The sequence below is a fragment of the Dermochelys coriacea genome, chromosome 14 (genome assembly GCF_009764565.3).
Source record: "Dermochelys coriacea isolate rDerCor1 chromosome 14, rDerCor1.pri.v4, whole genome shotgun sequence".
NCBI lineage: Eukaryota > Metazoa > Chordata > Testudines > Dermochelyidae > Dermochelys > Dermochelys coriacea.
The window spans coordinates 7628875-7656157 of NC_050081.1; the positions used below are offsets into that span (position 1 = coordinate 7628875).

General features: G+C 37.2%; 1 protein-coding gene and 1 long non-coding RNA gene across 3 annotated transcripts in view; both read left to right on the plus strand.

Annotated features, from left to right (window-relative positions):
* PRKCA (protein kinase C alpha) overlaps positions 1–27283 on the plus strand; it is a 312623-nt gene that overhangs the window by 29380 nt on the left and 255960 nt on the right. The window lies entirely within an intron of this gene.
* Positions 6979–24553, plus strand: LOC122456739. Its single transcript, XR_006275773.1, has 3 exons — positions 6979–6989; positions 7557–7559; positions 22397–24553. It is a non-coding gene; the product is annotated as an uncharacterized LOC122456739 (long non-coding RNA).

Below are 27283 nucleotides of genomic sequence, written 5' to 3' on the forward strand. Positions count from 1 at the left end.
CTCCTATTTACTTTTTTAAAAACAAAACAAAACAGGTATATAAATATCATGTATGTGTGAAATGATTTCTCAGAGACCTAAAAAAAAATTCTTCCTTGTATTGCCAGCCCTCTTAAATTATAGAGGGATTGATTGTTAGAAAATGTTCAGCATTGTTCAGAATATGACCAGAGGTCATAAAATTTATTTATTTATTACAAAAAGAAAAGGAGTACTTGTGGCACCTTAGAGATGAACAAATTTGAGCATTTATTTTGAGTCTCTAAGGTGCCACAAGTACTCATTTTCTTTTTGCGAACGCAGACTAACACTGCTGCTACTATTACTTATTACAGCCGTTGGATTTACTGTACTCATGTAAAGTTGTTTGTACCTTCTGTTCTGTGCCCTCATGCCTTTTAAAAAAAATGCATTTAATATGTTCCTAAGTTATCCTGTGAGTAGATTACTTCTAAAACAATGTCTTTAAAAAAAAAAAAAAAAAGTATTGAACCTGAGAATTAAATAATGGTTGGTAATAACATTTATAAAATACGTCCTTGCTTCGGTTGGATGTATGTAGTGTGTTGATCAGCCCTACTCTGCATTCATAATTAGTTAGAAGGGAACTATTGCTGAGGATAGTGTATTCTCTGCATTAATTTTCAACTTTATGAAATCAATCAGAGCACAGACTAAAGCCTATTAGGTTTATAATTAGATATATTTTTTAAATATTTCAGACTTTGTCCTTAGTTTGTAAATACAGATACTGACTGCAGTATGACTGTCCTGAAAAATATTCATTCATATGCCCAGCAGAAAAAGCTCCCTTAAAAAGTGGAGGTGTACAGGAGGTCCTCAACTTAAAATGAACAGCACTTTTGATGTTTCTGAATTGACCTCCCTGATTCGACTTACAAGAATTGGTTTAGACTTTACAACGCTTGGTCCTGCAATGGAGTATATTGCGGTTTTGAGTTCTACATTTTGACTTAGGATGCAATTTTCAGGAACCTATTGTGTCATAAGTCCGAGGACTGCCTGTATTAGGTTGTCATGTGTCCTATTACTGTATTGGATGAGCAATTTAGTACATTTGGCAAGTACTTTTGTTGTCCCATTGATCTACTTGCTTAAGTTTCTGCAGCCCTCTCCCAAAGAATGAGCGGAGATTACCTGGGAATCCTATTCATTCCATATTTTCCCTCCCTTCTAAACATAACATGTAAAATACTGGCTTCATTTAAGTCAATGGGAATCTTGGCATTGATTTCAATGAGTCAGGTTTTCATTCCCCTATCCTTCATTATGTTTATATCCTTGGTCAACTTCCTTTTTGACTGAGGATAGTTGGGTGGTTCTTTTGGAACCATTGGCCAATCCCATGCATTCAAGTGTGACCCAAAGACTTTTCCCTCCTTCTGAAGAGCTGAGCATGCTATCCTTGGTCACAGCCAGCCAGCCTGAACTCCTGTCTACGACCTTTTAATTTCAAGATAATCTGCTTTCTATAAATGTCTGTCTGGGAAATCTGAAGCCATTTTCTTGAAAACTGTTTATATTGTGATTGAACTTGTGCTTGGTACACTTAATACCCTTATTCAGAAAGATTAATCCACAAAGCTGATATTTATGAAAAATATTGCTTCTTATTGACAATGATCCATTTCCATTGGAATGTTCCTAAATGACTTGAATGATGATACACAAGTACATGCAGAAACTTGCGCATACACAATCATTTACCTCATTTAGGTTTGTTAAAAATTTAGAGTAATTACAACTTTGTCTTAGGCTGTCTTTCCAAACCCTGTACTTACATGGTCTCATCTCATGCTATGCTTGCATTATGAACTCTTACAGGTGTCTTTGTAATTTAAAATCATTCACAGAAATGGCAAAATTGGCATTTTAGTGTTTGAATTACTTTATTCCAGTCACATTTCTGTGTATATTTGTTTTTACAGTGGTGGTCATGAAATACATGTATTGTCTGCAGTCATTAGAATCCTACATAGGTACAGTATCTGTCTTTGACAGTGTTGGTTTTTTTTTTGATTTTTTTTTTAATAATCTCAATATACTTTAATTTTGGTATTATCACTGTTTTTGGTGTCTAGTGGGGAGGGCATAAGCCTATGAACAAGATTCCTGTGGTCTGTTCCTGGCTCTGCCATTTATTTACTCTGTGGTCTAGGCAAGTCTCTTAACTCCTCTATGCCTCAGTTTATGTAACTCACAAGGATATTGTGAGTCTGTTAAGGTTTGCAATGTGCTTTGAAAATCTCCAATGAGAGTTGCTAAATTGTAAAGTAGTATCTATTTTAGGTACCATTTTCCAGATTGTAAGAGCTTGACCTGATGTTTTCAGATCTAGTAAATAATTCCATTGATTGGATGTAAAGGGTAAGATTAGATTTAACTAAGTGATGTCCCCTTCCAAGCTATTGTTTCAACTAAAAAAGCAACCCACTACACTTCACAGATTCTTTACATTTAGATTTCTGTATGACTGTAACATTAGGGAAATGGTAATACTCATTTGAAACCATCATTTAATCAAACCTTAATTGTTGTAGAAGGAACTTCTAGATATCTTTTCCAACACATAGGGTTTAAACTTCCTAAAGACATTTTATTTTTTCTTCTGTTTATTTTAAGTGGAATCAAAAATGTTAAATGGACAGTTTTGGGGCTGAAGAATTTTTGTTGTATTTGTCATTTGTGTTTCAAGTTCAGAATCCAACACTGAAGTTCAGTGGTTTGCAACCTTTTCCAAACTTGGATGTCCCTGGAATGCCTTATGCTACCCAAAATGTTGTTGGGATCCCTTTCCCATTTACCAATATATGAAGGATAGAATGGTCCCGATGCCCAGGTTCAGAACTTCTGCACTTGTTCACTGGTCTGATGTTAGTGTCTCACTGAAATTCACTGTGGTATTGTTCTCTGTATACTTCCTTGAGAGCTGTTTTTTCTCGGACATTTAGCATTTGGTGGGAGATAGAAGAAGTTGTCTGGGTTGTAAAAGCTCTCTTTATAATACTCTACATTAGGGGTTTTTTTTTTTTTTTAAACCATGAGTAGTTTTCCTATTTAGATGGTAGGAAAAATGTTGAATCTCTGAGCTACTGAGTCCCTTTCTTACTCTTTCCCTTTGGCTGGCTATGCACCCAGGCATTTGTCACAGTTGGCAAATTAATGCAACAAAGAAAAGGAAATAAGAACCAGTAAATGTAATAAGTAAAGGGTCTTCCTATCCAAGCAGTCTGGCAGAGCTGTGGGATAAGATGTGCTCACTGGCCTTCACTTGGCGAAGAACAAGATTTCAGTCTCTGCTGCCCTAGTTCTTTTAATTTTTTCCAAACAACAAATTCATTACTTGACTTTTAAAAAGAATAATCTTGGACTTCATCCTAATATCAGCTGTTGTGGTCTTCCATGGACTGACTTTCATTGAGTGTTGGATATCTCTCTTGGCTGTTCTGCGGGACTCTTATTTTTAGGGCCTCTATTAATAACTTAAATATGTGACAGAAAAAAATTGAAGCAGTGTTGTATCTGAAATTCTTCTATCTTAATTCTTGCCTTTGTTGTTTTTATCATCTTTAGTTAAATGTGCAAACCCTCCCTCCTTCCGCCTCCCTCCCCAAAAAAACCCAAACAAAAAACCCCCACCACTGGCATTGAACACAAGATATGGCCAAGAGAAGAGAGTATGCATCTGAAGTAGCAGAAGGTATTTTAAAGCTATGCTCTTTGAGGTATTGGAATGAGTTTTCTTGCAGTCTGCCTTGCTGGAATGATTGAGTAGATTTGCAATGTTCATTTTTTCTTAGTGGACTGAGCTTTTACATTAAAATGCATTTGCCTGATTTTTTAAAATGTTAATTGTAGTTAATAAGTGTTGCTTGTAATGTGTGATTATTCACACACAAAAAAACTTGGGCAGGTGCATACACTGAACAATAGAGCGCATTGTGGGGAATTGTGCCTCATAATGCTCTCTTCTGCAATAGTTTTTTTTTTTTTAATACAATCAGAGAAAGTTTGGGAAAGCATCTGCCTCCATGACAATTCTATGACACCCTGCCCCCTTGGTAAAGAGAAATGTTCCAGATTCTTTAGCAGACTTTTCCATCCTAAACAGGCTTTTTTTTTTCTTCTTTTAAAAATCTTCTTATCTGACTATTTTTAAGAGCAAGCTGATATGTGCTACATATACAGATGTATACACATGGTGGGGAGCTAGTGGATTTACTCTTAACAAAATTATCTTTCAGTCTCTTAGGTTAAGTTTTAGTTATATTTATGTTTTGCGTGAAAGAAATTTGCTCACATGGATGAAGTCCCCAGTAGAAAATTACTGTACAATACATCCAGGGGTGCTGGAACAATTTTTGTATAGTGGGGATGCTGAGAGCCATTGAACCAAACTGTAAACTCTCTATATGATGGAAACCACCAAGCCAAGGGGTGCGGTAGCACCCCTAGTTCCAGCACCTATGGATACATCACCATTTCTCAAAATGCAATCAGACTTCTTCATTTAGGAAGAGACTAAGCTGAAATAACTGGAGAAACTGCTTTTTAACCTTTCTAAAAAGTAACAAGGATATTAAGGAGAATGATGGTTTTGCTAGTGTTAGAATCTATTGTAGCTGTACCAGTCATCTGATTGGTTACAAGAAGTAACAGGCACTAAAATATATAACATGTACAATTGTTCTTACATACTTTGAGTGAATACTGACACATCAGCAATATCAAGAATCTGCCAGTTGTATCTGATGCATGTAGAGCAAAAAAGTAAGTTTTGAGATATTTTTGCTTGTTTGTGACTATTAAAATTGCTGGCTGATGATGTTTCCAGCACCATTTTAATGTACTGTACTTTCCATACATGAATAAATGTTTTGATGGGTTATAGTCTTGTATTCTGCTGTTTTTTTGCCTAGCGCACGTATATAATTACTTCTGTAAAATGTTTGAGGCATTTCTTGTAAATTCTGCAGGCACATTCTCTCCACAAATTCAGTGACCATTTTACCCTGGTGACTGACACGTGTGTTGATGGTCACCAGAAATAAAACACTTAGCAGTGCGTGCGCACATTAGCCACATTTGTAGGTGTAAGAGATTTTTAATCGGTTGCACAGATCAAAGTAACATTTCAAACACCCCCAACTATAAAATCAAACCCAACCTTTTTCAAAGCTGGTAAAGGCAGCATTTTTTAACTAGGAATTCTTGCATACCAAGTTAGAACAAGGTTCAAAATTCAGCCATTTGTGAATTAGAGCATCTGCAGGAGAAATGACTATCAGAATAGGAGGTAAAGTGTATTTTTGTTCTCAAAGGCTTGAACACAAAGAACTCTTGTGTTCTTTTCTGGTGGATTTTTTTTTTTTACCATCACTTTTGAGCAGAGACCAAGCATGCAAAACTTCACTGTAGAGAGTATTTTTTCTGCAAGTTATAAGCCAGTGAAAAGAGGGTTATAATTTAAACCAATTTGCAGTCTTAAATGTTGTCATTGTAGCTGGCAACTGCTGCAGTTAACAGAATACTTCAGATGATTTTCATCAGTTTATCCATAAGACATTTTTAGAGGCATTATTTGAAGAATCTCCCCATGAATTTTCATTCTGGGAACTATTATTTCAATACAGAAGAAAGGAGGAGTACAGCAATGTTGCTCTAATTTTTTCCCCAGTTTGTGATGTTGAAGGTGGCCTTTATGTCTAAAAGGTGCATAAACTATTTGTGAAAATGAACATATCTTAAATGGAAGATGAACCAATCAAGTTTTTGTTCGTAAATTGAAATAAGAAAGTACTTAAAATGGGGGGATAATCAAATATGAGAGAGGAAAACTCAGCTAGACCAAACAACAACTTATGGCTCTAGCACAAAATAATATTGGCATATTAGTGGTGGAAGAAACGTGCTAAGAACTTGAATTCTAAAAAATTAAGCATAAATAAAAAGGCACTAAGGGTTTTCAGACTTCATGTTTTTCTTCCTTGCAATCTGCCACTGTATCAAAATTTGTTTTTGGTATATTTTTGTATGATGCATTTCAATAATCTCCATGTAATCCTATGATAAACGTCTTAGTTTGATGGAGAATATCCAACATTACTGGCGAAATAGTTGGCCACAGTGAAGTCAGTTTCATTTTATAACATGCTTTCAAAGGATACACAACAGCTGGACAGATATCATTTCATTAACCTAATCAGCCCTCTTTGGAAAGTGGTCTGTCCAGATTAAACATTGTAACAACTGGCCATTAGGAACAATACCAGTAGATCTGCACATTTCCATGAAGTTTAATCATTTATATATATATTTTTTTCTTTGTGATGACTTTCTCATTTGTGTAATTGCTTTGTGTTCCATCTTTTCTCTCTTTTGCATCTTGCTACAATTCTCTTCTACAGTTGAGTTGTAGTGGTTTATATGCAGAATAGTAGCAATTTTGTTATGTAAAGGCTGTGTGGACTTCTAGATGGAGTAATATTTAAGCCTTCCATGCCAAATAATGACTGTGATCACTATAGTTACCCTTTAATACTAGGAAAACAACTTTGGACATAAGACGTTGTTTCCATGTGTACTATCTCTGTGTAAACTCTGACCTTAATCTCACCATTGTGTCCTGGCATTTTGCTGCTACTTAGATCAGATTTCCTTCTTCCATACTGGGAGTTGTTTTAGATGCTTACGATGTAATATGCTCTTTACTGCAGCTTGTATACCTTCTTACCTGACTGATCAGTTTAACTTTTCATTTTCATGTGACAAATCCTATTACTTTAAATAGAGAAAAAGCACTGTAGCATAAAATGTGTACAGTATGCACCTTAGTTTTATATTGTGTGTGTGTGTGTGTGTGTGTGTGTGATATAAAATTTGTGTGTGTGTGTGTGTATATAAATAAATAAATAAAATAGGGGAGGGGGAAGGGAATTTAAATAATCTGTCCATGTTTCTCAGAGCTTGTCTGCATAGTGGGGTTATGCGGCCTAGGGGTGTGTGATTTCCTAATCTCACTAATGTGTCGTGCATTAATTAGTCTTCGTTGACCCTGGTGGTGTACATTAAATGTTCTCTACTGCACTTTGTTATAGTACTGTTTCAAAGAGCGTTACATTAAAGTTCACCAGCAGCAACTACATGGACCAATTAATGCTCAACATGTTAGTTTCCTTTAGAAAGCACACCCCTGTAGAGAGCACATTACATCACCATGTAGACAAGCCCTTTGTTTGTTTGTTTGTTTTGTTTTTTGACTTGATTCTGTAACTAGTTTTAAGAGCAACTTAAAAATCCTGGTAAAGAGAGCCCACTGTGTATGCTTCAGAGACTCGTGAGAAATTGTCAGTGTTGCATATGAATGTATTTACCAAGGTTATAAAAAGACTTTGTGCTGTTCTGCTTCATGTTCTGTTAGCTACTCACTAAATATTCTAAACTGTGCAAAGAAATATTCATCACATACTATGAAGAATGGCTGTGCAAAAAAGCATTATACAGAACAATATATAGCTCAAGAACCTGGCTTCAAGCAGGTTACTGTACTCCACTAAACCACAGCCAAGTCTTTTGAAAGTAGTGCAGTAAGTTCTGTAGAATTTCTATTCGTAGTATAGCTATCATGTAGCTCTGCAGTAAGCTTGCTGAGAATTCCCACTGTACAAATTGATTTGAATAAACCCTGCGGGAAGATGAATTTTGTTTTATTTTAAGGGTCTTAGGGAAACTAATCAAACTACTTATGGAGTTAAGTCTCCTTGATTTGTTTTTTAAGTAGTCATTTTCATCAGTTGATAATGCCAAGTAGTTTTGACCCCGCATTTAAGCTAACTTAAGTGGTATAATCCTGATGAAGAAAATCTTAGAGTATCTAAAAATTATTTAACCTAGTGCTTGGTACGTTTTTATGGGACTGATGGGGATAGGCTTTGTGCTCTTGTATATATCATATAGCACCTTCCTCTGTTGTAACAGTTAACCTAAAAAAATCTTGTTCCTAGAGGTGTTCTAGCATCACCGATGATGGTGTATGAATAGGAATTAAACTAAAAATCCATATTAACTTCAAGCTCCATTAGAAACACAGAATGAAAATGATTTACTAAGCAGAAAATGAGAACTGGTGCTTTATGACATAATTGTTTTTAAACTTTAAGAATATATAATAGATTTTTAAGAAGTAACTGATCTTTTATAGCTTGTAGCTCTTCTAGGTATGAGGAAGCTGTGTAGAAAAATTACTAGAGATGCTTCTAAATAAGACAGTGTGAAGCAGGTAGATGTTGTTAGCAGTCACTGGTGGTTGGGGAGACTAGACTGCTTCCCGTTCTTCAATCTGTACAAACAAACTTTGTGTGGTGTAGTCAATAGTTGCTGTTGGGGCTTGTACTGTTTACTAGACATCTACTAACCAGGTTACAATATTCAAATAAACTATTCAAATATTCATTGCATCTCGTAGTCGTTAAATCCCTGACTAATCAAAGCAAAGACTGGGATAAGAACAGGCAGGAGGGGATGAAGCAGAAGAGGTCAAGTTTCAGGGGAATGAGCAGAAGAGACTGTTCCCATTAGAGCTCACTCCCCTCCAGAACCTGGCAGATAACTGAAGATTACAGAGTCTCCCCATTCCTCTGCTGTCAGCAAATACCCTGTGTCTCATCCAATAATCTCATAGTCCTTTGCAAACGTGCGTGTACTGATGTCTCCCAACACAATTTTGAGGTCAGTAAACATTTCCTTTTTCACATAGGGAACCTGAGGCCCAGAGGTTGTGAATTGCCTGACTTATAGGGCAAAACAGTGGCAAAACCAGGAATAGCACTGTTGTCTTGGTTTTAGCAGTGAGTGTAGTGACAGAGACCTTGAAAATCTTGCTAATTGCTTCAGATGTTCTGTGCGATCAGTCTGTAGAGCTCCATTGCGATTTGGGATTTGGTGTCTATTTAAGAACACGACTGTTGCATCTCCATATTCGGCAACTTTTCTCCTCTGCTTGTTGTCATTTGCTCCATCTTTCACTCTAAACATTGGGATCATTTGCTTCAGAAACTGACTAAACAAAGTGAAAGTATTGTATTGAACGAAGTACTTTTCTAGGAACAGCAACCAGGGTGGACTTGATTTAAATCCTGATTTAAATCACTAGTCAGGAAGACTTGATTTAATCATGGATTTCTACATATAAGTGCATTCTTGTTGGTTGTTACAACCTTAATACATATTCTTCACAACTCAGAGCTAGATGTAGATTTCATTTTTAGAAGGTACACACTATACATTTTTAAAGTGATTTATTTTGAAAAGTTTTCAGATTAGTTTTACAGGTATATCAGAAAATGAATGATTGTTTGGTTATTTAATTTACCAAAGGTAATTGAAGCAGATATTTATGAAGCCATTGGGAGGTGAACCATCTCCAATTCAACAGGTTAATCATTAATATTTGGAGGATTTTCTTGCAATACTGTATTAGGAGGAGTACATCACCAGACAGACATTTAAATTGTTTTATTTAACTAAAACAACAACGTTAAGTATTCTGGATTTTTTTCTTCAACAGCAAACATATAATAACTTTACAAAAGAAGCATGAATTTTTGAAATTTAGTTAAACATTCAAGTTTTTTTAAAATCATGTTTGTTTTTGTTTGGTTTTAACTAAAATAGTTGAATACCTTTTTTTAAAAAAAAACACAAATTAAATAGACTGTCAGCCATGTCGACATGCGAAACTTAAAATATTGGCTTCTGCAGCTGTCGTCTTCATCTTCATTTTCCTGTTTGTTCATAGTCTGGAAAAGAAAAACAAGCTTTCCTGCTTTTTCAGGTTCCCAAACGATTTCTCAATTTGCAATGAATTACTCCAAAGGAAGAAAATATTCTTTGTGCACTGGCAGAAGAAGCTACTGCTGTTAAGTGAGATTATCACTTCAACAGTCTCTGAATCCAAGTGCTTAAGAGACTTCCACCAGTTCACTTGGTGTGACTTTCTTTAAAACATCATCATCAAACATATATTTCTTGAATGGTTCACCCTTAGCTCTGAAGTTTATTATAGTTGGCATTATGGAGGGATGATTGCTGGATGTCCATGTCATAGCCAATTCCTCTTCTTCAGCAATTAAGGTTTGACCCTGGTACCGAGTATTGCGAATATTTGCAAGAAAATGAGCTGGAGACAGTGCTTGTCCCGTTCGGTTTTTTTAACGCTTGTAATTTAACTCTGTCATTGCAAATTTCTCTTTTTAAGATCTCACTCAGTTCCTTCCAAATTTCAACAACATCAGCAATAAAACAGCGATTTCCCTGCATTTTTTTCAAGGCTACAGAAATAGGCTTCAGCATGTGTTCAACATTTCTCTTACGCCCAGTGTTGAGAACTTTGGCTCTCACGGTGCCATCTATTTTTTTCACGGTTTTGTTCACCATCATCCCATTAGGCTAGTTCTTGATATAATGTTCCAAACAGCCCACTACTGAGTTCCAGCGCACGTCTTGTGGGAGAGTTGGCTTGGTTCCTCCCACTTTTTTCAGAGCAGCTGCTGCAAAGTGGTTGTTACGGAAGTATTTTGCAACTTCAACAACATTAGCCTTAATTTCTGGAACACTGAAGCCTTTGGCTAGGAGGTGCATCAAATGAGCACTGCAAACGTATGTTGTTAGCTTGTGACTCTCTCCTAAATTTCTTCTCATCTTGGATACATTTGCAGCATTGCCTGTGACCAAGCTGCGTACTAGACATTTGAATTTTTTTTCCAGTTGGTTATAGCTTTTACTGCTACTTCTTGTAACTATTCTGCTGTGTGAGCATTTCCTGATGTATCCATTCTTTCTGTAAGAAAGACATTCCCTTCTTTTGTTGTCACACAAGCACGTACAACAGGATCATTGCGGACATTGCTCCACACATCAAGACTCAGGTTAACAATTTCACCTTCTAGACCTTTTGCACACTGCTCAATTTCTCTTTCATAGACTTTATCCAGCAGTTTTCCTGCAACATTTGCTCTGTTGGGTGGACTGTATCCTGGTCTTAATGACTGAACCATGTTAATGAAATGTGGGTTCTCAATCATACGGAAAGGAGGGTTGGTTGGATAAATAAGCTGGGCAATTTTTTCATCAATTACCTCTTGTTTGTAATCTGCTGGTTCTTATCACAAACTTATCTATGGCTGTTTCTGGATGATGGAGGTTTTTTCTTTTTGCTACAGGTGATGTACAGTAGCTATGTGACATACATGATGTGACTGAAACACGATCATTGGCAGAACTCTGAAACTATAGAAAATGATTGTGATTTTGAAGGTGGATAGTCTTCAGAATCTTGTTTGTTGAGGATGGATTCTCCTAAATAAGTCCATGCAGTTATTTAATTATTATTACCATACTCTTCATTTAGTATTACTCATTACATTCACTGACACTCAGTACTACTTTAAAGGTGAAATTGTAAAAGGAAGATCTGCCTATTTCAGCTATTTATTTTTTTATAACAACTGCATCTAAAAAGATAGTACCATAGAGTAACAACTGTATTTTTTTGCTCAGACATGAGAATTCAAGAACAGTCCAGAAGGAAGACAGGCAGTCCTTTAGAAAGGAAATATGAAATAAAAAAGCTTGCCAACCTGAAGATCCTGTGTGTTGAGACGTGTTCCTTTCATCATCTTCAACATGGCTTTCTCCTAAGAAAGAACACGTCTCATGATGTTGTTTCACTGGGGAAGCCAGGCCTTGCATTTCTTTTTTGCACTGTTTGCATTTTGTATGCATGCCTGTCTTACCCACAGGTAGAGGAACTTTATTAAAATATTCCCGAACAGGGTCTCTTTTACGACCTGCTGCCATTATAGGTTTTCCCTTCTAGTGAGAGAATGGTACGGTAGATCTCAAATCAATGAAGGCTACACTCAGAAAGACTTTAAGACTCTGGAATATGCTGCTCAAACAGTTTCTCTTTTGTTTGTGCTGTCTGTGTCCCTCTCTTCTGACATTTATCTCCAGACTTCTTCTCTTTGTTCAGATCTATTCCACCCCCAACAATCTTCTATTCATTGAACTTTTTGAAACTCTGCACTTTTAGAGAGAGGTAAGGGATTAACTCTGTGTAAACAAATTTGTAGAGGGACAATAGGGTTGAGGTCTGTTGTTTCTCACCTCTATATATTATTATTTATTTATTTATTTATTTTAAAAACATTTTTGCTGTTAACCAGCATGTTATCTCTGGAGACACAAATCCACAGTTTGAGAACTGCAAAATGAAGCATCTCTGATGGTATCTTCTAGACTGAGCACTGAGTCCCATTGGGTAGACAGATTATTTAGGTTAATCTTTCTATACAGAAGGCCCTGGAACCCCATAAGATTGGGTCTCTAAACCATGAACTATTGGAACTAATTTACAAAACTTACCTTAAACATTACATTAATATATTGTCTCATACTATAGAATTTGAATTTATAATCCCTATTCCATGATGAGATATCTTTGAGCTATAATATGTCCTCATTTAAACTATCTTTTTAGATAGGTTTTTCCTCAAAAAACATTTTATCAAAAAAATCTGACTTTAAATAAAAATCAGGGTTTTGGTGTTTTTTTTTTTTTAAGTCATTGATTTTTATCTACCTTCACATCAACCAAAAGTATTTCAAGCTGAGCATTTTTGGTTTAGCAATAGTAGTTGAAATAGGGAAAGAGAGATAAAATCACATTTACAAGAGAGATTAAACCATTGCTATAACATACACAATCTAGGTACATTCAGACTTGTACAATGGGTGTCTCTCCATCTGTCAGGCAGGCAGGTCAAGCCAGTATTCTTCACGATCAGTCTCCACTCTACTTGCCTCATCTCCTGCAGAAACTCCCTGTGAAGGACTCCTCCTACCCCACTTACTGGGTTCCTTGACTCCTGTCTCATTGACTCCTAGGGACATCTTCTCTGTCTGCCTTGGTTTGACTTAAGTTCTGGAACTTCCTCTGGTTCCTTTATTCTTGATAATGAGCTCAGTCCTGTAAGATGCTGAATGATCTATCCCTGATCCCTCAGAGCACTTATGTGCTTAATTGTAGGCATATGAGTAATTCGCAGCGAAGTATATGGGAGTACCTGCATGCTCAAAGTTAAGCACATGCCAAAGTGATTTTCTGGATCAGGGCCAGAGAGCTCAGTGCTCTGCAGGATCACACCCATTCTGACTAAGCTGTTCTTTGCTCAGTTTCATTGGTATCAAGATTACCTCAGTTAATTAATATCTTAATATTTGCAGTCGTCACATACTAACGTGTCACAGTATGTTCGCTGTACAAAGTGCAAGTAAAAAGGTCTTTGCTCTGAGGAGCTTGTAGTCCTCTCTAAAAGATACTGAAAATAAGACCCACTGGGAGACGCATAGATTTGTCAGGCTAGGTGTTGGGGGGTTGTTTCCCTTCTCCGCTCCTTTCTATCTGTAGGCAGTTATCACGTTCACCGTTAGTCTCTCTCTAATTTTTCCTTGCTCATTTGAAGAAAATACTTGTTGGGTATTTGCCAACCCTCTTGTCATTTATGAACATTTTTATGCTTTGATGACACTTAGATACAGAAGCATTTATCTCTTGTAATAACTTCTTAAAATGCAAAGTTTGATCTGATAAGTGTAATACAAAACATGGGTGAAAAACCTGTAGGTTTTTTTTTTTTTTTAAAGCATTGCTTCAGTTTTTCTTACAAATTGCCATCAGGTTTGGGCAGTGCTCAGCTGAGATGTTCAGCAATACAGAAGTTCAGGCATAGTGCTGTGTTTTAGCAATGTTAATAAAGGATTTCAGCATTAATGAATGAACAACCATGTGGTATCCTGGACTGAGAGTAGATCCCTAAATGGATTATAGCTCCTGTATAGCAAGACATTTTAGCACCACTGCTTTGCTCTGCTATTAAGTTTTTGTCAGTGTTTATAATAAGAAACTGCCTTTTATAGGAGTTTCACTTCTGCTATAACAACTTTGGTGGTTCTTCTTTTCTAAGCTTATGAAAAAAATACTCTCCCTGCCCTGTAGAGCTTACATTAATTATTTTTGTGTGTTTGGTGCCCAGTGCCATGGGGCCCAATCCTGATGGGGGCCTCTAGGCACAATTACAAAACAAATAATACAAATAGAGGTCTCTATAATCCCCAGCATACTGGAAAGGAGGGACTACCCAAGGTGAGAAGGGACCAGGCTCAGAAGAGTAGCTGTTGGATAGATGGCTGGGGAGAAAAGGCCGGGCAACAGGCAGCCCGCTTGCTGGGACAGGAAGGTGGTGAGCCAGAAACATCTTATTGCTGGCAAAGGGCCAGCAGTAGCTGCAGCAGGAAAACCACCTCAACGGGTTACAAGAGACACTTATCCCTGTATTGAACTGCTTGTAAGGGTTGGGTTAGGAACTGTTGTTTATCTTTGGTTGAAACCATGAAAGCGATTGTGCCTGTGGAATTTGTACCTTTTTTGGTTCTGACAGCCATAGGAAAGAAATTTTCTGATACTCGATGTGTGGGTGTTTTATGGCAGCACAATGAGGATTAGAGCCTAGTGCTTGGAACACCTACAGGGCCTGCCTCTGATCCTGTGATACCGAGATCATGCTACCAGATATCCAAAGCGAACTGTGTATTGCAACATTCACAATGACAACCTGCAGTAGAATTGGTTGCAATATTAACATGTCTAACTAGATGTTTCAGGATCTAGGACATTAAATGATACTTTAACTATGAAAAGGAAGACACAGAAGCACTCGTCTTTCCCCATCCTGTAGTACTCATTGAGTAATGCAGCCTTTTTCTTTAAAAATGAATTTTAATACTGTCTGCCAGTGTGAACAAAATATTTTCCCTATTGAAACAAAACAATATTTGAGTTAACAAATCCTGAAATTTGGCTACTAAAGAGTTTAGCCAGTGATTGATTTCAGAGATGACAAACCTTAATTAAGCCTCATAGTACCCTGAAAAGGTGAGTAAGTAGTGTTACACCTGTTTTAAAGATGAGGAACTGGATAAACATAGCAGAATGATTTCCCCACAGCATGTCCGTGGTAGAGCCAGGAATAGAACTCGGTTCTGAGTATCCTTGTTCTTCTACCTAGACAACACTTCCTCCGAATTAATACCAACGCAAGCAGGATGTGGCAACATATATTATTGTTAGCAGCACAAATTGAAGAGTTTTTTTTTTTGTTTGACATTTTAAAATCTTTTTTTGGATACCAGTCAGGTACAAAGTCATAGGACACAAGTGGAAAAAAAGTGGAACACTGCACTTTTTCTTTCTGACTCCCAAATCAGAATTTGACTTGCTGTATGACTTTGCTGTGGTGGCTTTTAAGCAGCAGGGTTCGCTTAGCATGAACTATTTGCTTTCTCCACCTCTCACTTTTCCACTAAACTGTAGTATGAATAGGCTCATTAAGTTTTAGCCTCTGGGTTTAGAATTTCCAATACATTTCTGAATCCGGGTCTTTGCACTGAGGTTAGAATGTGCTGCAATTTTACTATTATGTGGGAGGCTGAAAAATCCCTTTTAAAAGTAACTCCTCATCAATGCACACCATTTCAGGGTCTAAGAATAACAAATGTTCTAGTAATGGGAAATGTATGAAATTTTTTTATTCTATGTGGCAAAGGATCTTAGTTTCCTTTTATCTGTAATACTCATGCGGAATGAAAATTTAAGCCACACAATTGGTTGCAGATATTAGAAATAGATTAAAAGGAAGCTTACATTTAGAAGGTTATACTAATTGAGTTTTTTACTTTCATCAGAATTGTCACCAGGCATTCCATGATGTCACGCACACTTTTGCATTCATGACTGTACAAAAGTTCCTGTTGGAAAGTACCTATATTTCAAGTTGCATAGTCACTAGCATTTACCAAATTTGTTCAGTTCTGTGGACCTTGGTTTTTTATTTTCTGTTCTTACTTTTAGCCTCCTGAATTAGCATGAAGAAAAGGAGTACTTGTGGCACCTTAGAGAATAACATATTTATTTGAGCATAATGGCTGCTACTCTGAAACCTGAATTAGTATGGTAATTTAAATAATTATTGTTATGCATCCCTGCTTAAGGAAATTATGGTTATAAAATGTCGTCATTACTCACTTATTCATATTGGTTTCATCTTCAGAAATATTGCAATCTGCTAACTGAAGGAAAAAGCCATAATTGACTTGTACTGCTAAAAGAAAAGGAGTACTTGTGGCACCTTAGAGACTAACAAATTTATTAGAGCATAAGCTTTCGTGAGCTACAGCTCACTTCATCGGATGCATTTGGTGGAAAAAACAGAGGGGAGATTGATATATACACACACAGAGAACATGAAACAATGGGTTTATCATACACACTGTAAGGAGAGTGATCACTTAAGATAAGCCATCACCAGCAGCGGGGGGGGGAGAGGGGGGGAAGGAGGAAAACCTTTCATGGTGACAAGCAAGGTAGGCTATTTCCAGCAGTTAACAAGAATATCTGAGGAACAATGGGGGGGTGGGGTGGAGAAATAACATGGGGAAATAGTTTTAGTTTGTGTAATGACTCATCCATTCCCAGTCTCTATTCAAGCCTAAATTAATTGTATCCAGTTTGCAAATTAATTCCAATTCAGCAGTCTCTCCTTGGAGTCTGTTTTTGAAGCTTTTTTGTTGAAGGATAGGCACTCTTAGGTCTGTAATCGAGTGACCAGAGAGATTGAAGTGTTCTCCAACTGGTTTTTGAATGTTATAATTCTTGACGTCTGATTTGTGTCCATTCATTCTTTTACGTAGAGACTGTCCAGTTTGGCCAATGTACATGGCAGAGAGGCATTGCTGGCACATGATGGCATATATCACATTGGTAGATGCGCAGGTGAACGAGCCTTTGATAGTGTGGCTGATGTGATTAGGCCCTATGATGGTATCCCCTGAATAGATATGTGGACAGAGTTGGCAATGGGCTTCGTTGCAAGGATAGGTTCCTGGGTTGGTGGTTCTGTTGTGTGGTGGGTGGTTGTTGGTGAGTATTTGCTTCAGATTGGGGGTCTGTCTGTAAGCAAGGACTGGCCTGTCTCCCAAGATCTGTGAAAGTGATGGGTCGTCCTTCAGGATAGGTTGTAGATCCTTGATGATGCGTTGGAGAAGTTTTAGTTGGGGGCTGAAGGTGATGGCTAGTGGCGTTCTGTTATTTTCTTTGTTGGGCCTGTCCTGTAGAAGGTGACTTCTGGGTAGTCTTCTGGCTCTGTCAATCTGTTTCTTCAGTTCAGCAGGTGGGTACTGTTGTTGTAGGAATGCATGATAGTGATCTTGTAGGTGTTTGTCTCTGTCTGAGGGGTTGGAGCAAATGCAGTTATATCGTAGAGCTTGGCTGTAGTGTGATATATGCCATCATGTGCCAGCAATGCCCCTCTGCCATGTACATTGGCCAAACTGGACAGTCTCTACGTAAAAGAATGAATGGACACAAATCAGACGTCAAGAATTATAACATTCAAAAACCAGTTGGAGAACACTTCAATCTCTCTGGTCACTCGATCACAGACCTAAGAGTGGCTATACTTCAGCAAAAAAGCTTCAAAAACAGACTCCAAGGAGAGACTGCTGAATTGGAATTAATTTGCAAACTGGATACAATTAACTTAGGCTTGAATAGAGACTGGGAATGGATGAGTCATTACACAAAGTAAAACTATTTCCCCATGGTATTTCTCCCCCCACCCCACCCCACCCCACCCCCCACTGTTCCTCAGATATTCTTGTTAACTGCTGGAAATAGCCTACCTTGCTTGTCACCATGAAAGGTTTTCCTCCTTTCCCACCCCCCCCCCCCCGATGCTGGTGATGGCTTATCTTAAGTGATCACTCTCCTTACAGTGTGTATGATGAAACAATGGGTTTATGTTCTCTGTGTGTGTATATCAATCTCCCCTCTGTTTTTTCCACCAAATGCATCCGATGAAGTGAGCTGTAGCTCACGAAAGCTTATGCTCTAATAAATTTGTTAGTCTCTAAGGTGCCACAAGTACTCCTTCTCTTTTTGCGAATACAGACTAACACGGCTGCTATTCTGAAACCTTGTACTGCTAAGTGACACTAGTTTTTTCAGGTAATGTGTAGAGCGGTTGATGGGAGGAAAGACTAATAACACCAATTTTAATTTCATTCACAGTAATACATTTTTATTTGCACATTTTAATAGCATCTTTTTGAAGATGCTTTGTGGCTAAAACAATATCATACTCTAATGGATACTTAATTATGTAAACCTCCACCCTCCCGCAAGATAGGGTTTTTTATAGCTATTAGTGGAGTGCATGTTCAATATGTCATATCAAGATGTTTACAAGCTCTATTCACATGCAGCATATTAAATTCAGTACAATCATTTAATCTGAAATAGTTTTCTAATTCCAGATGCATACAGTGTCACAGCTGTATGTACTAGGCTTGATGGTTGTATGAGAGTCAGGTCTATACGTTAAAGCACTAGGCTGGGGCTCTATAACCTTGAACAAGTGTGCTTAATCTTTCTGTTCCTATTCTCTCCTTCTCTAAAAGGGATGAGAATACATACCTCAAAGGGTTGTTTTGAGAATTAATTGTTGAAGCATTTTGAGATCCTCAGAGTAGTGTAGAGAAGTATTATTTTAAATTAATTTTTTTTGTAGTCTTGCATGTGAGAGTTAAACACATCAGAATAATACTTGTTGCAAAATACAAAGCAGATCTGAATGTAAAATACACTCCACCCTTAACCTCATTTTTCTAAATGATAGAGGAACTGACGATAGTGAGAGAGATTGGAGGTAGAAAAGATTGGACTATTCAAAGTGGACCTACATAGACCCAAATTCTCCTGCTGAGGTTTACCCATGCAGTGGTGCTGTTCCACATCATGGAGGGAGTTTATCCTTCTTGATCTTCTGCTCTGACCGCTGCTCTTTAGATTGGATGTGTGGAAGGATTGCAAATTTGACTCTGAAAAAGTCAAGTAGTGATAGTGTGTTCATCAGGAGATGTTCAATGCTCATATTTTAGAGCATCCACAGATCTGAACTTTCCCCAACCAAGTGATAAGTATTGTATATATTGTAATTTCTGCCTGGAATAAAAAAATCGTACTTATTCCTGTTTCATAATCTCCAAGGAGAAAAAGGAGGAGGAGAATAATTTTTCGTGAGTCCTCTCTTTGCCCACTTTGGACCTCTCTCTAACTGTGATATGTATTTATTAGAGGGCGGTTGTTCTGTTTCTTATTTATTGATCTAAATGATGAGTCAGTTTATGAGCTTCAGTGGGCTTGTGTAACTCTCTCTCATTTTTATTGGTGAGCAGAGCTGTGATTTGTCTGCTCATAAATTATTCTTCCTGTTAACTGCTTTTTCTGCTAATTTGTGAGCAAGAGTGCACATTTTAAAATGCATAATCCAGCATGAATATAACATGGAAGAATTTCATATTTGGAGCATGTGCAATTGAGGGTTAGAAAGGAAGATGTATGTGATCTTCCCCCTAACTTTTATATTGATGTGATACTGTATTTTCTTTCTCTGTCTATATCTAATCAACTAATTGTAAGGTCCTCCATGAAAAAATTTCAAATTGAGGATGTTTTACTACATCTGAATCTAAATGTAATAGATATATTGGCGTTGCTTAACTGAACTGTGTTGAACATGCTGGATATGGTGCACAGTGGCTTTTGAGAGGTTTGTACTAAACTGACACCTGTATAATTAGCATCCCCATGAGAATTATTTCCAATTCCATTTTTGTTTTGCTTTTAATTAAATGTAACTAAATGATCAAAAATGTTTTTTCAAACAGCAAATAGTTACTCACTTCCCTGATTATTTTAAAATTCCACCTGGCATATTCAGGTGTATTTCTTGTCAAGGTCTCAAAATCTAATGTATACACTAAATATTTCAGGATCCTAAATTTCTCATCCACCTAAAATATGAGCGACTTGTACAAGATTTTTTGGAATACAGTGTGTAGGCCCATTCATTGGTTGATTCTCATCGTGTGGGTGTGTGCATCACGAATGTGTAAACTTGATTCCTTTAGGGTTACCTGCTTCTGATGAAAATTAAATGGTGGATTCTAATTGGAAGTATTTTACCTTTTTTCAAATTCTATTGTTCAGACAAATAGAAAAGAATGTCCTCTAAAAGATTGTGTATAGAAATATTTTCTGTTGAAAGAATATTTGAATTCCATGCATCTTAAATAGTTTAAGATGATTTTTATAGCCATATTCTGGGATGTCCCTTGTATTTTTTGCTGTCTTTTCTCTCTCTGTCTCCAGTGTCCCTGTCACTGTTATATCGCCATACCTCTGAAACACTTGTCTATTGAGAATATTTCAGATGATGGCAGAGTGTACTCGTGAAACTGTAATTTAATACAGCACAGATAAGATGTTGGTTTAAAGTTTCTAACACATAAGGCACTCGGATACTGTCTGTGTGTATAACTGCTGTCATGAGTAATGTGTGTTCATCTCTAATGCACAGAATCCATTATTTTTTAATTCTATATTACACCTTGGTTTGGCGCATATATATAGATAGATAGATGGTTTAAAGTAAAATTTGCTTACAAATTGAGAGCCGTCACTTACAAAAGTCAATGGGATTTAGGTTTTAAAGTAATTTATGTGCTTTTGAAAATGGGACTTAGTTCCTTTTAAAAATTATACTCGGTGATGTGCTCCTCAGGGAGCCGAAAACAATAAGTTGCTTTGCTGGAGCTTAAGCCCCTGCCTCACCAGTCTGTCTGCCTGCCTTTCCAGAAAACTCCTCGACGCTGCCAATCTAAACCTTGCCTTGCAGGTAACATGCAGAAAACTCCAGTTCCCCAGAGATGTGGCTCTGCAATGTCCCTTACATCTCTTTGGACACTGATAGAAACGACCAAGTTCTTTGTCTCCAAAGAGACAGAATACATAGCCTGTTGGCTCACTGAGGACACACTTTTTTCACCTTAATACACAGCACCAAGGAAGCCATCCTATCTTATTCACCCTCCTTTCAGCTTGCTTTTCCTGTGGACTCAGATGCAAATTTCCATTGTCTCTGCTATCGTGTTGCTTAATTTACAGTGAAGTCACAGGCAAAACAACATTCGTTTGCCTAGGACAAACTCATTTATCAGCCTCCACAACGTAATTTAACATCATATTATCAGCACATATATATAACTCTTTATGCAAAACCCATACATACATCATGCAATGATATTTGTGACAAGTATATCACTGGTTGTTGTATGATACTTTATAAGATGCTGTTTTGCTAAAAATTCTGACAGCACTGGCGTGAGCCCTTTGTCAGTTGGCATAAAGGGCTCTTAAGTTCATTTGCACACCCACCACACGCATTTGCTAGTTCTGCTATTTCAGGAAGCGAGAGACCTTGCACTCGGGATTCTGCTTGTCTTCTTTCTTCAATTCATGAGGTAGTAATAGTTAGTTTTCTTTTGCTTGTCTTTGATAGTCTACTTATTTCATTTGTTCAGAACAGTTGGGGGTGTGTGTGTGTGTGTGTGTGTGTGTGTGTGTGTGTGTGTGTGTGTTCTAGGTAGGGAAACTTACCTCAGGATATAGTCAGAACCCCAGACTTGGTCACAACCAAAGTGTGATGCAAAATGTATTTCTGTTCCCTTCTTCTACCAACAGCAGATCCTGGTATCTACTATCACGTAGCCTATTCATTAGGATTCCCTGCCTTAGAGTCTAGCTAGTTTGGGATTTTGTATGCCACAAAATCTATTCTCTAAGGTGCCACAAGTACTCGTTTTTCTTTTTTGCAAATACAGACTAACACGGCTGCTACTCTGAAACCTGTAGACTCTAGTAGTTTCCCTCATAATGATGATGAGCTCAGGCAGTGAGTTTGTATGGGGTGATTTTAAAATGTGAAGTACAGACTTATTTATTGGCACAATTTTTAATCAAGTGTTTAATTTGCTTCAGGTAAATGCACCTGCTGTGCAGCAGTCTTTAAAGCACTGTGTCTTAATTGCAACTTATTGAGCATAAACTGACAGCTATGCGCATGATTTTAGTTTTCGAATTCAGGAATTTGCAGCTATAATTTGAACATAAGGCTGGGATGCCACATTGTTCCTTGGTAATTTTTTCAAGAGGATTCCTCCCTCTTTTTCCCCATACTTAGTTCTTTTGTTGATGCTACTAATCTTAGTGTCTCATATTGCATAATGTCAGATGGAATTTTTTTTATTAGTGTCTTCACTGAATGAGTTGTTGAATCTGTTGATCTGTAAAGACCACAATTTGCAAAATAACTTTTTTTAAAATGAGGCACACATTTCCTCTACTCCCCCAAAACATGAGATTCAACTAATTTATAATAGCTCCACTTAATAGATGTGACTGATAATGAAACTATTGTGCAATCTTCCAAATAGGAAGTATTGATGACAATTTGAAATGTTTCAATGTTGTAGACCCATGATTAAAACTTACTAGATTTTTTTTTCTAAAGAACCACACAATCTTTGAGCAAGAAAGAGTAAAGTTCAGCTTCTTGTTTAAATTTTGCATTTGGCAATGAATGTGCCCTGCACAAATCATGCTAAAACCTATAGAACTAATTCGAATCAACGTAGTATGAAAATTGAGGACTTAGTGTAGTCTTCAGTGGCATTCTGTACTGAGTTATGGTAGTATATGCTTTCAACACTTATCATGCGTAGCCAAAGTATTGCAGTTGTTCTTAGTGCAATTATACCATTTTTCTATTCTGGGATTTTTTTTATTTTTTTGAGCTACACACATTTAATAATGGTCTGAATTGAGGTTCACAAATTCTTTTGCCATGGAAATGTGTGAAGTGCCAAATCTTTCAGGATGGAATTGTGCAGAGGGACAGCTCTAGGTACACAAGCCACGTTGATCCCTCTCAGCCCTATTTTCAGGGTTTAAGTGAGATTTAAGTAGTGCTTTGGCTGATCCTCTGCAAAAGAGGTTGATTTCACTCTGAAGGAACATGCCCTCTATGCTGTAATTTGCTTTTGTATATTACCTCAGAATATTACTGATCCACTGTATGTGGAAAAGGATGTTTTAAGACATAGGATTGACTAATAATAAAAATAAAACCAAGTAGTTAGTTATTAATGATCATTCATGTTAAATTGAAAAAAGGAAATTGGAGTGCCATTTGAATTGTATGTATTCATTTGTTAAAATTTGAATTAATAAAACAGGAGCCTCTAGTAGCTGTTTGGAGGTAAGTTTGCAGTTCTGCATGTAGTGGTGCCTGATATGAAACTACTAATTATCAACATTGTCGTTTCTTTCTGCTCCTTACCTTTTTCCTCTAGTGTAATCCTTTTATATGCTTCTTGCAATAAGATTATGACTAATCTTGTTTAGCTCCTCATCAAGTCAAAAAAGTACAAACACTTGCATTAATGAGGATGACATCTACGGTATCAGTGTCACGTATCAACAAGTATCTGTACACACATTATCTGTCCTAGAACCACTGTCATACATAATTTGTTCCGAATACGAGCATCCTGCACAATATTCAAATATACAATTTATACTATACTTCTCCAACATGTACAGGATGGCTGTAATTCAGTGGCATTGGAGTGCCTGTTCCTTCGTAAGAAATGTAAACATTTTAAGTTTGTTACCATATTGTCATTAACTAGCAGTATTTGTTAAATTAAACTCCCAAAGAATCCACTGATGGCTACAACTTTACACTTCTCAAAGTTATTCACAATTCCATGGTCAAATTCTTGTCATTGCATTTTGTTAACTTTTCAGAATACGTGGAAACATACTTCCCAGAGAAAACTCATCTCCCTGCCTTCTCATCTCCGGAACATTATGCTTTGCCAACACTTACTTATAATTTTTAGTTTATTCTTGTGACATTTAAAATCTTACTGATATACTTTGAGAATCAAAAAAGGCTTAAATTGCTAAATGTAGTCCCCCCCCCCCCAAAAAAAAACAAAAACCAACAAAAAACTCACCTTTCAGTTTGTCCTCTGCTGTTCTCCTTTGGTGTGCATTCATTAATCTGCAAACAGGATAGTAAATCAAAAGTCAAATTTTTAGAGTTCCTCTATAGAGAGCATAAGGTGCAGAACAATATTCATACATAATTGGGATAATGAAAGTGAGATTGCTGTTACAAACAAACACTGTAGGTATACGGCAGTGGCCAATATTGAGGCGGACTCACTTTATCAATCTTTTATATTTTTAATCAGTATTTTAATATAAATTCAAAATACTGTTTATCAGTTTGAATCATTAGTAAGAATATATTGTCTAAATAAACTGCTCAGTCCACCACCTCCTAAACTACTACTGACATCTTTTTCAATACAATTAAACTGACTGTTATAGGGTATAAATGAAAATTAAGGAAGGATTATTCTGGGGGGGGTGTGTGTGTGAATATTTTTATTACACACACACACACACACACACACACACACACACACACACACACACACACACACACAAATGCTTGTAGCAAATAGAATTGGTATTGTAATCTGTAGAGGTAAGATTACTAGAGACTTAATAGAAGGTAGTATTTTTTTAAATGTAGATTGGGAATGTTAACTAATAAAATACATTCTTTTACACAGACACACTGGAGGCAGAATTTTATTAAGACAGTTTAAACACATAATAGATTATATATTCATATTACTGTGTGGATTCTTTGGCCTAAGTGCACTGAATAAGTTCATTAATGATGAAGATACTGCACCTCATTGAGGATTAGTGCTCCTAGAAAATTAAAAACAATATGGGTTTTGTGATACCTATATTCTATTTTTTATTTTGAACTATATATGTGAAGCATTCACATATTTTATTTTCAGATATGGACAACTCTAGCTGTTTACTTACAGCTCTCTTTAATGATAAATACTACTTGGAAACGCCTTAATTGGATTGCCTGCTTAATAGCATTAAAACTGTTGCTTTGGTTTAGCTGAGCTCTAATGGGCCTTTGCTGGCTAAGATACCATTAAGCAGAAAAATGGAAAATCTGAGGAGAAAAACTGAGTGAACAGTTGTGATAAAGAATGAGACCTTTGATCTGAAAAAGTATATGCCCACCAGAATTCTCTTTCAATTGAAGATTTAAGATTTGTTTTCATAGTGGTTTAAAGAAAATACTTCTCATAGTCATACAGTTTGGGTAATGTCTATTAAAGTGGTGGGCTTAGCATGTTGTTTCATCTGTCTAGTTGGCAGTGTTGTGGTTTTGGTAAACGTAGTGGTACTACCACAAAAAAAAGACTTTGGCACTCTTGGGTGTCTTGGTTTTGAGGCTATAGGAAACTAGAACCATCAGATGCAGAGCTCATAGTCTGCAGGAAGGAGGCCAGTGAACTTTATATTAATCTTGCATTTTCAACAACTAATCCTTGGAAATTCAGATTCTGAATAATCTGTCTTTCAAATGATCTGAGTCCTGCTGTGTTGTGATGGAGAATCAAAAGAAAGGAGAAATATTAGGTTGAAATTGAATAGTGGGTAAAAATTGTAGGCAAGGGCTTGTGGATACAGGTTTGAAGTATGTATTTGTTGAAACAACCTGGAATATAGATTAAATTTCTGTCCTTATTATTTGGTATTATGCATTGGCTTTGAAATTGTAGTGACAAGTTATTTGAGACTATGCTGTCTGGTTTTGCATTGCCTGTGTAGCCTCTAATAAAGTACTGTTTTGTAGCTTCCTATAGCATTCACCTTTGGTAATTGATGGATAATCCCGATATCTTCTACAGCAGTGGTGCACACTTTTTTTTTTTCCAGTTGCTTCCCACCCTTATCATTATCAGAATCTGTCCATGTACCCCTTCTCTGATACTGCACAACCAAGGCTTTGTGATCAATGGAGTTTGGGCTTGAGGAGGAGCTGGGGCTGGAGGTGGTGCTGGTCTGGGGGTGGAGCGGGGCTGGAAGCATGGTGCTCCCTCCTCCCCTCCCCTCCCCTCCCCCACATAGGAGCTGGCCCAGGCCTGGAGGCAGAGTAGGATTGGGGGGGCTGAACAGGGTTGGGGGAGGAGTAAGACTGGGGGTGGAGCAGGGCTGGAAAGATGGCACTCCCTCCCCGCCCCCATGGGGGTTGGCCTGGGCCCCACTGTGTGCCCCCCCCCAGAACTTTCTCTACGGGGGGGCATGCCCCACAGTTTGGGAACCACTGTTCTAGAGCAAGAGAGCGCTAGGGAGATTGTTTTCCTCTTCCAGTGGTAGAAGCACAGTGCTTTGCAGGCTTCCCCATGCAGTACCTGCAGGCTACTTCTGGAATTATCTTTTTCTTGTTACAAGAACTGGATATCTTAAAATCAGTCAGGTGCATATATTTCAAATGGAATGGTTGCTTCTTGGAATTGGGCTGTCTGATCCACTCTAAACCTAATAGTTTGTAGAAAAGAATAAGGAAGGGGAAGGCCATTTATACAAAGGCACAAAAGCCACAAAGTTATGTTTTGTAACCCTTTTACCATTTTTGTTGCTCTCCTCTGGACTTACTGCAATTTGTCCACACCTTTCCTAAAGTGTGGCATCCAGAATTAGATACAGTACTCCAGCTGAGGCCTCACCAGTGCTGAGAAGAGCAGGACAGCTACCTTCTGTGTCTTACATATGCCATTCCTGTTAGTATACCTCAGAATATTAGCTTTTTTTTTGCAACTGCATCACGCTGTTGATAATGTACTTCATTGTGATGATTGGAAAAGGATAAATGGGATGCTAAGCTCTCCTGTTGCCAAAATTATATATATAAATTTAACTAATAGAATTTCAAGAAACAGATGGCTAATTATGTAGGGAGGTGAAGTTTTGCTAGTCATATGTTCTAGCTCTAAATAAAAATGCAGCATAACTTCATCTGATCATTTCAAACAAGATTACGCAATTTGTTTTCTAGTTCTATTCCTAGCACTCCAGCTAGTTCATGCACTGTTGGGGTAGTCCATATTAACTTTAAAAAAAAAATCAAAATTACATTACTTTGAGGTAATATCTTTATTAATATTCCAGTTCTTTTCCCATTGATTCTACTTGGTGCAGACTGGCTCTGGTTTTATAGCCAAGAAATTTCAATTGTTTAAAGAATGAAATGGTAATTATCATTTCAGCCTGTTTCTCAGAATAGCAGTACCCAAAGTAATTTTAGATGAACGCAATGTGTTGCATAAGATATTGTTAAAGTAATTCTCAACA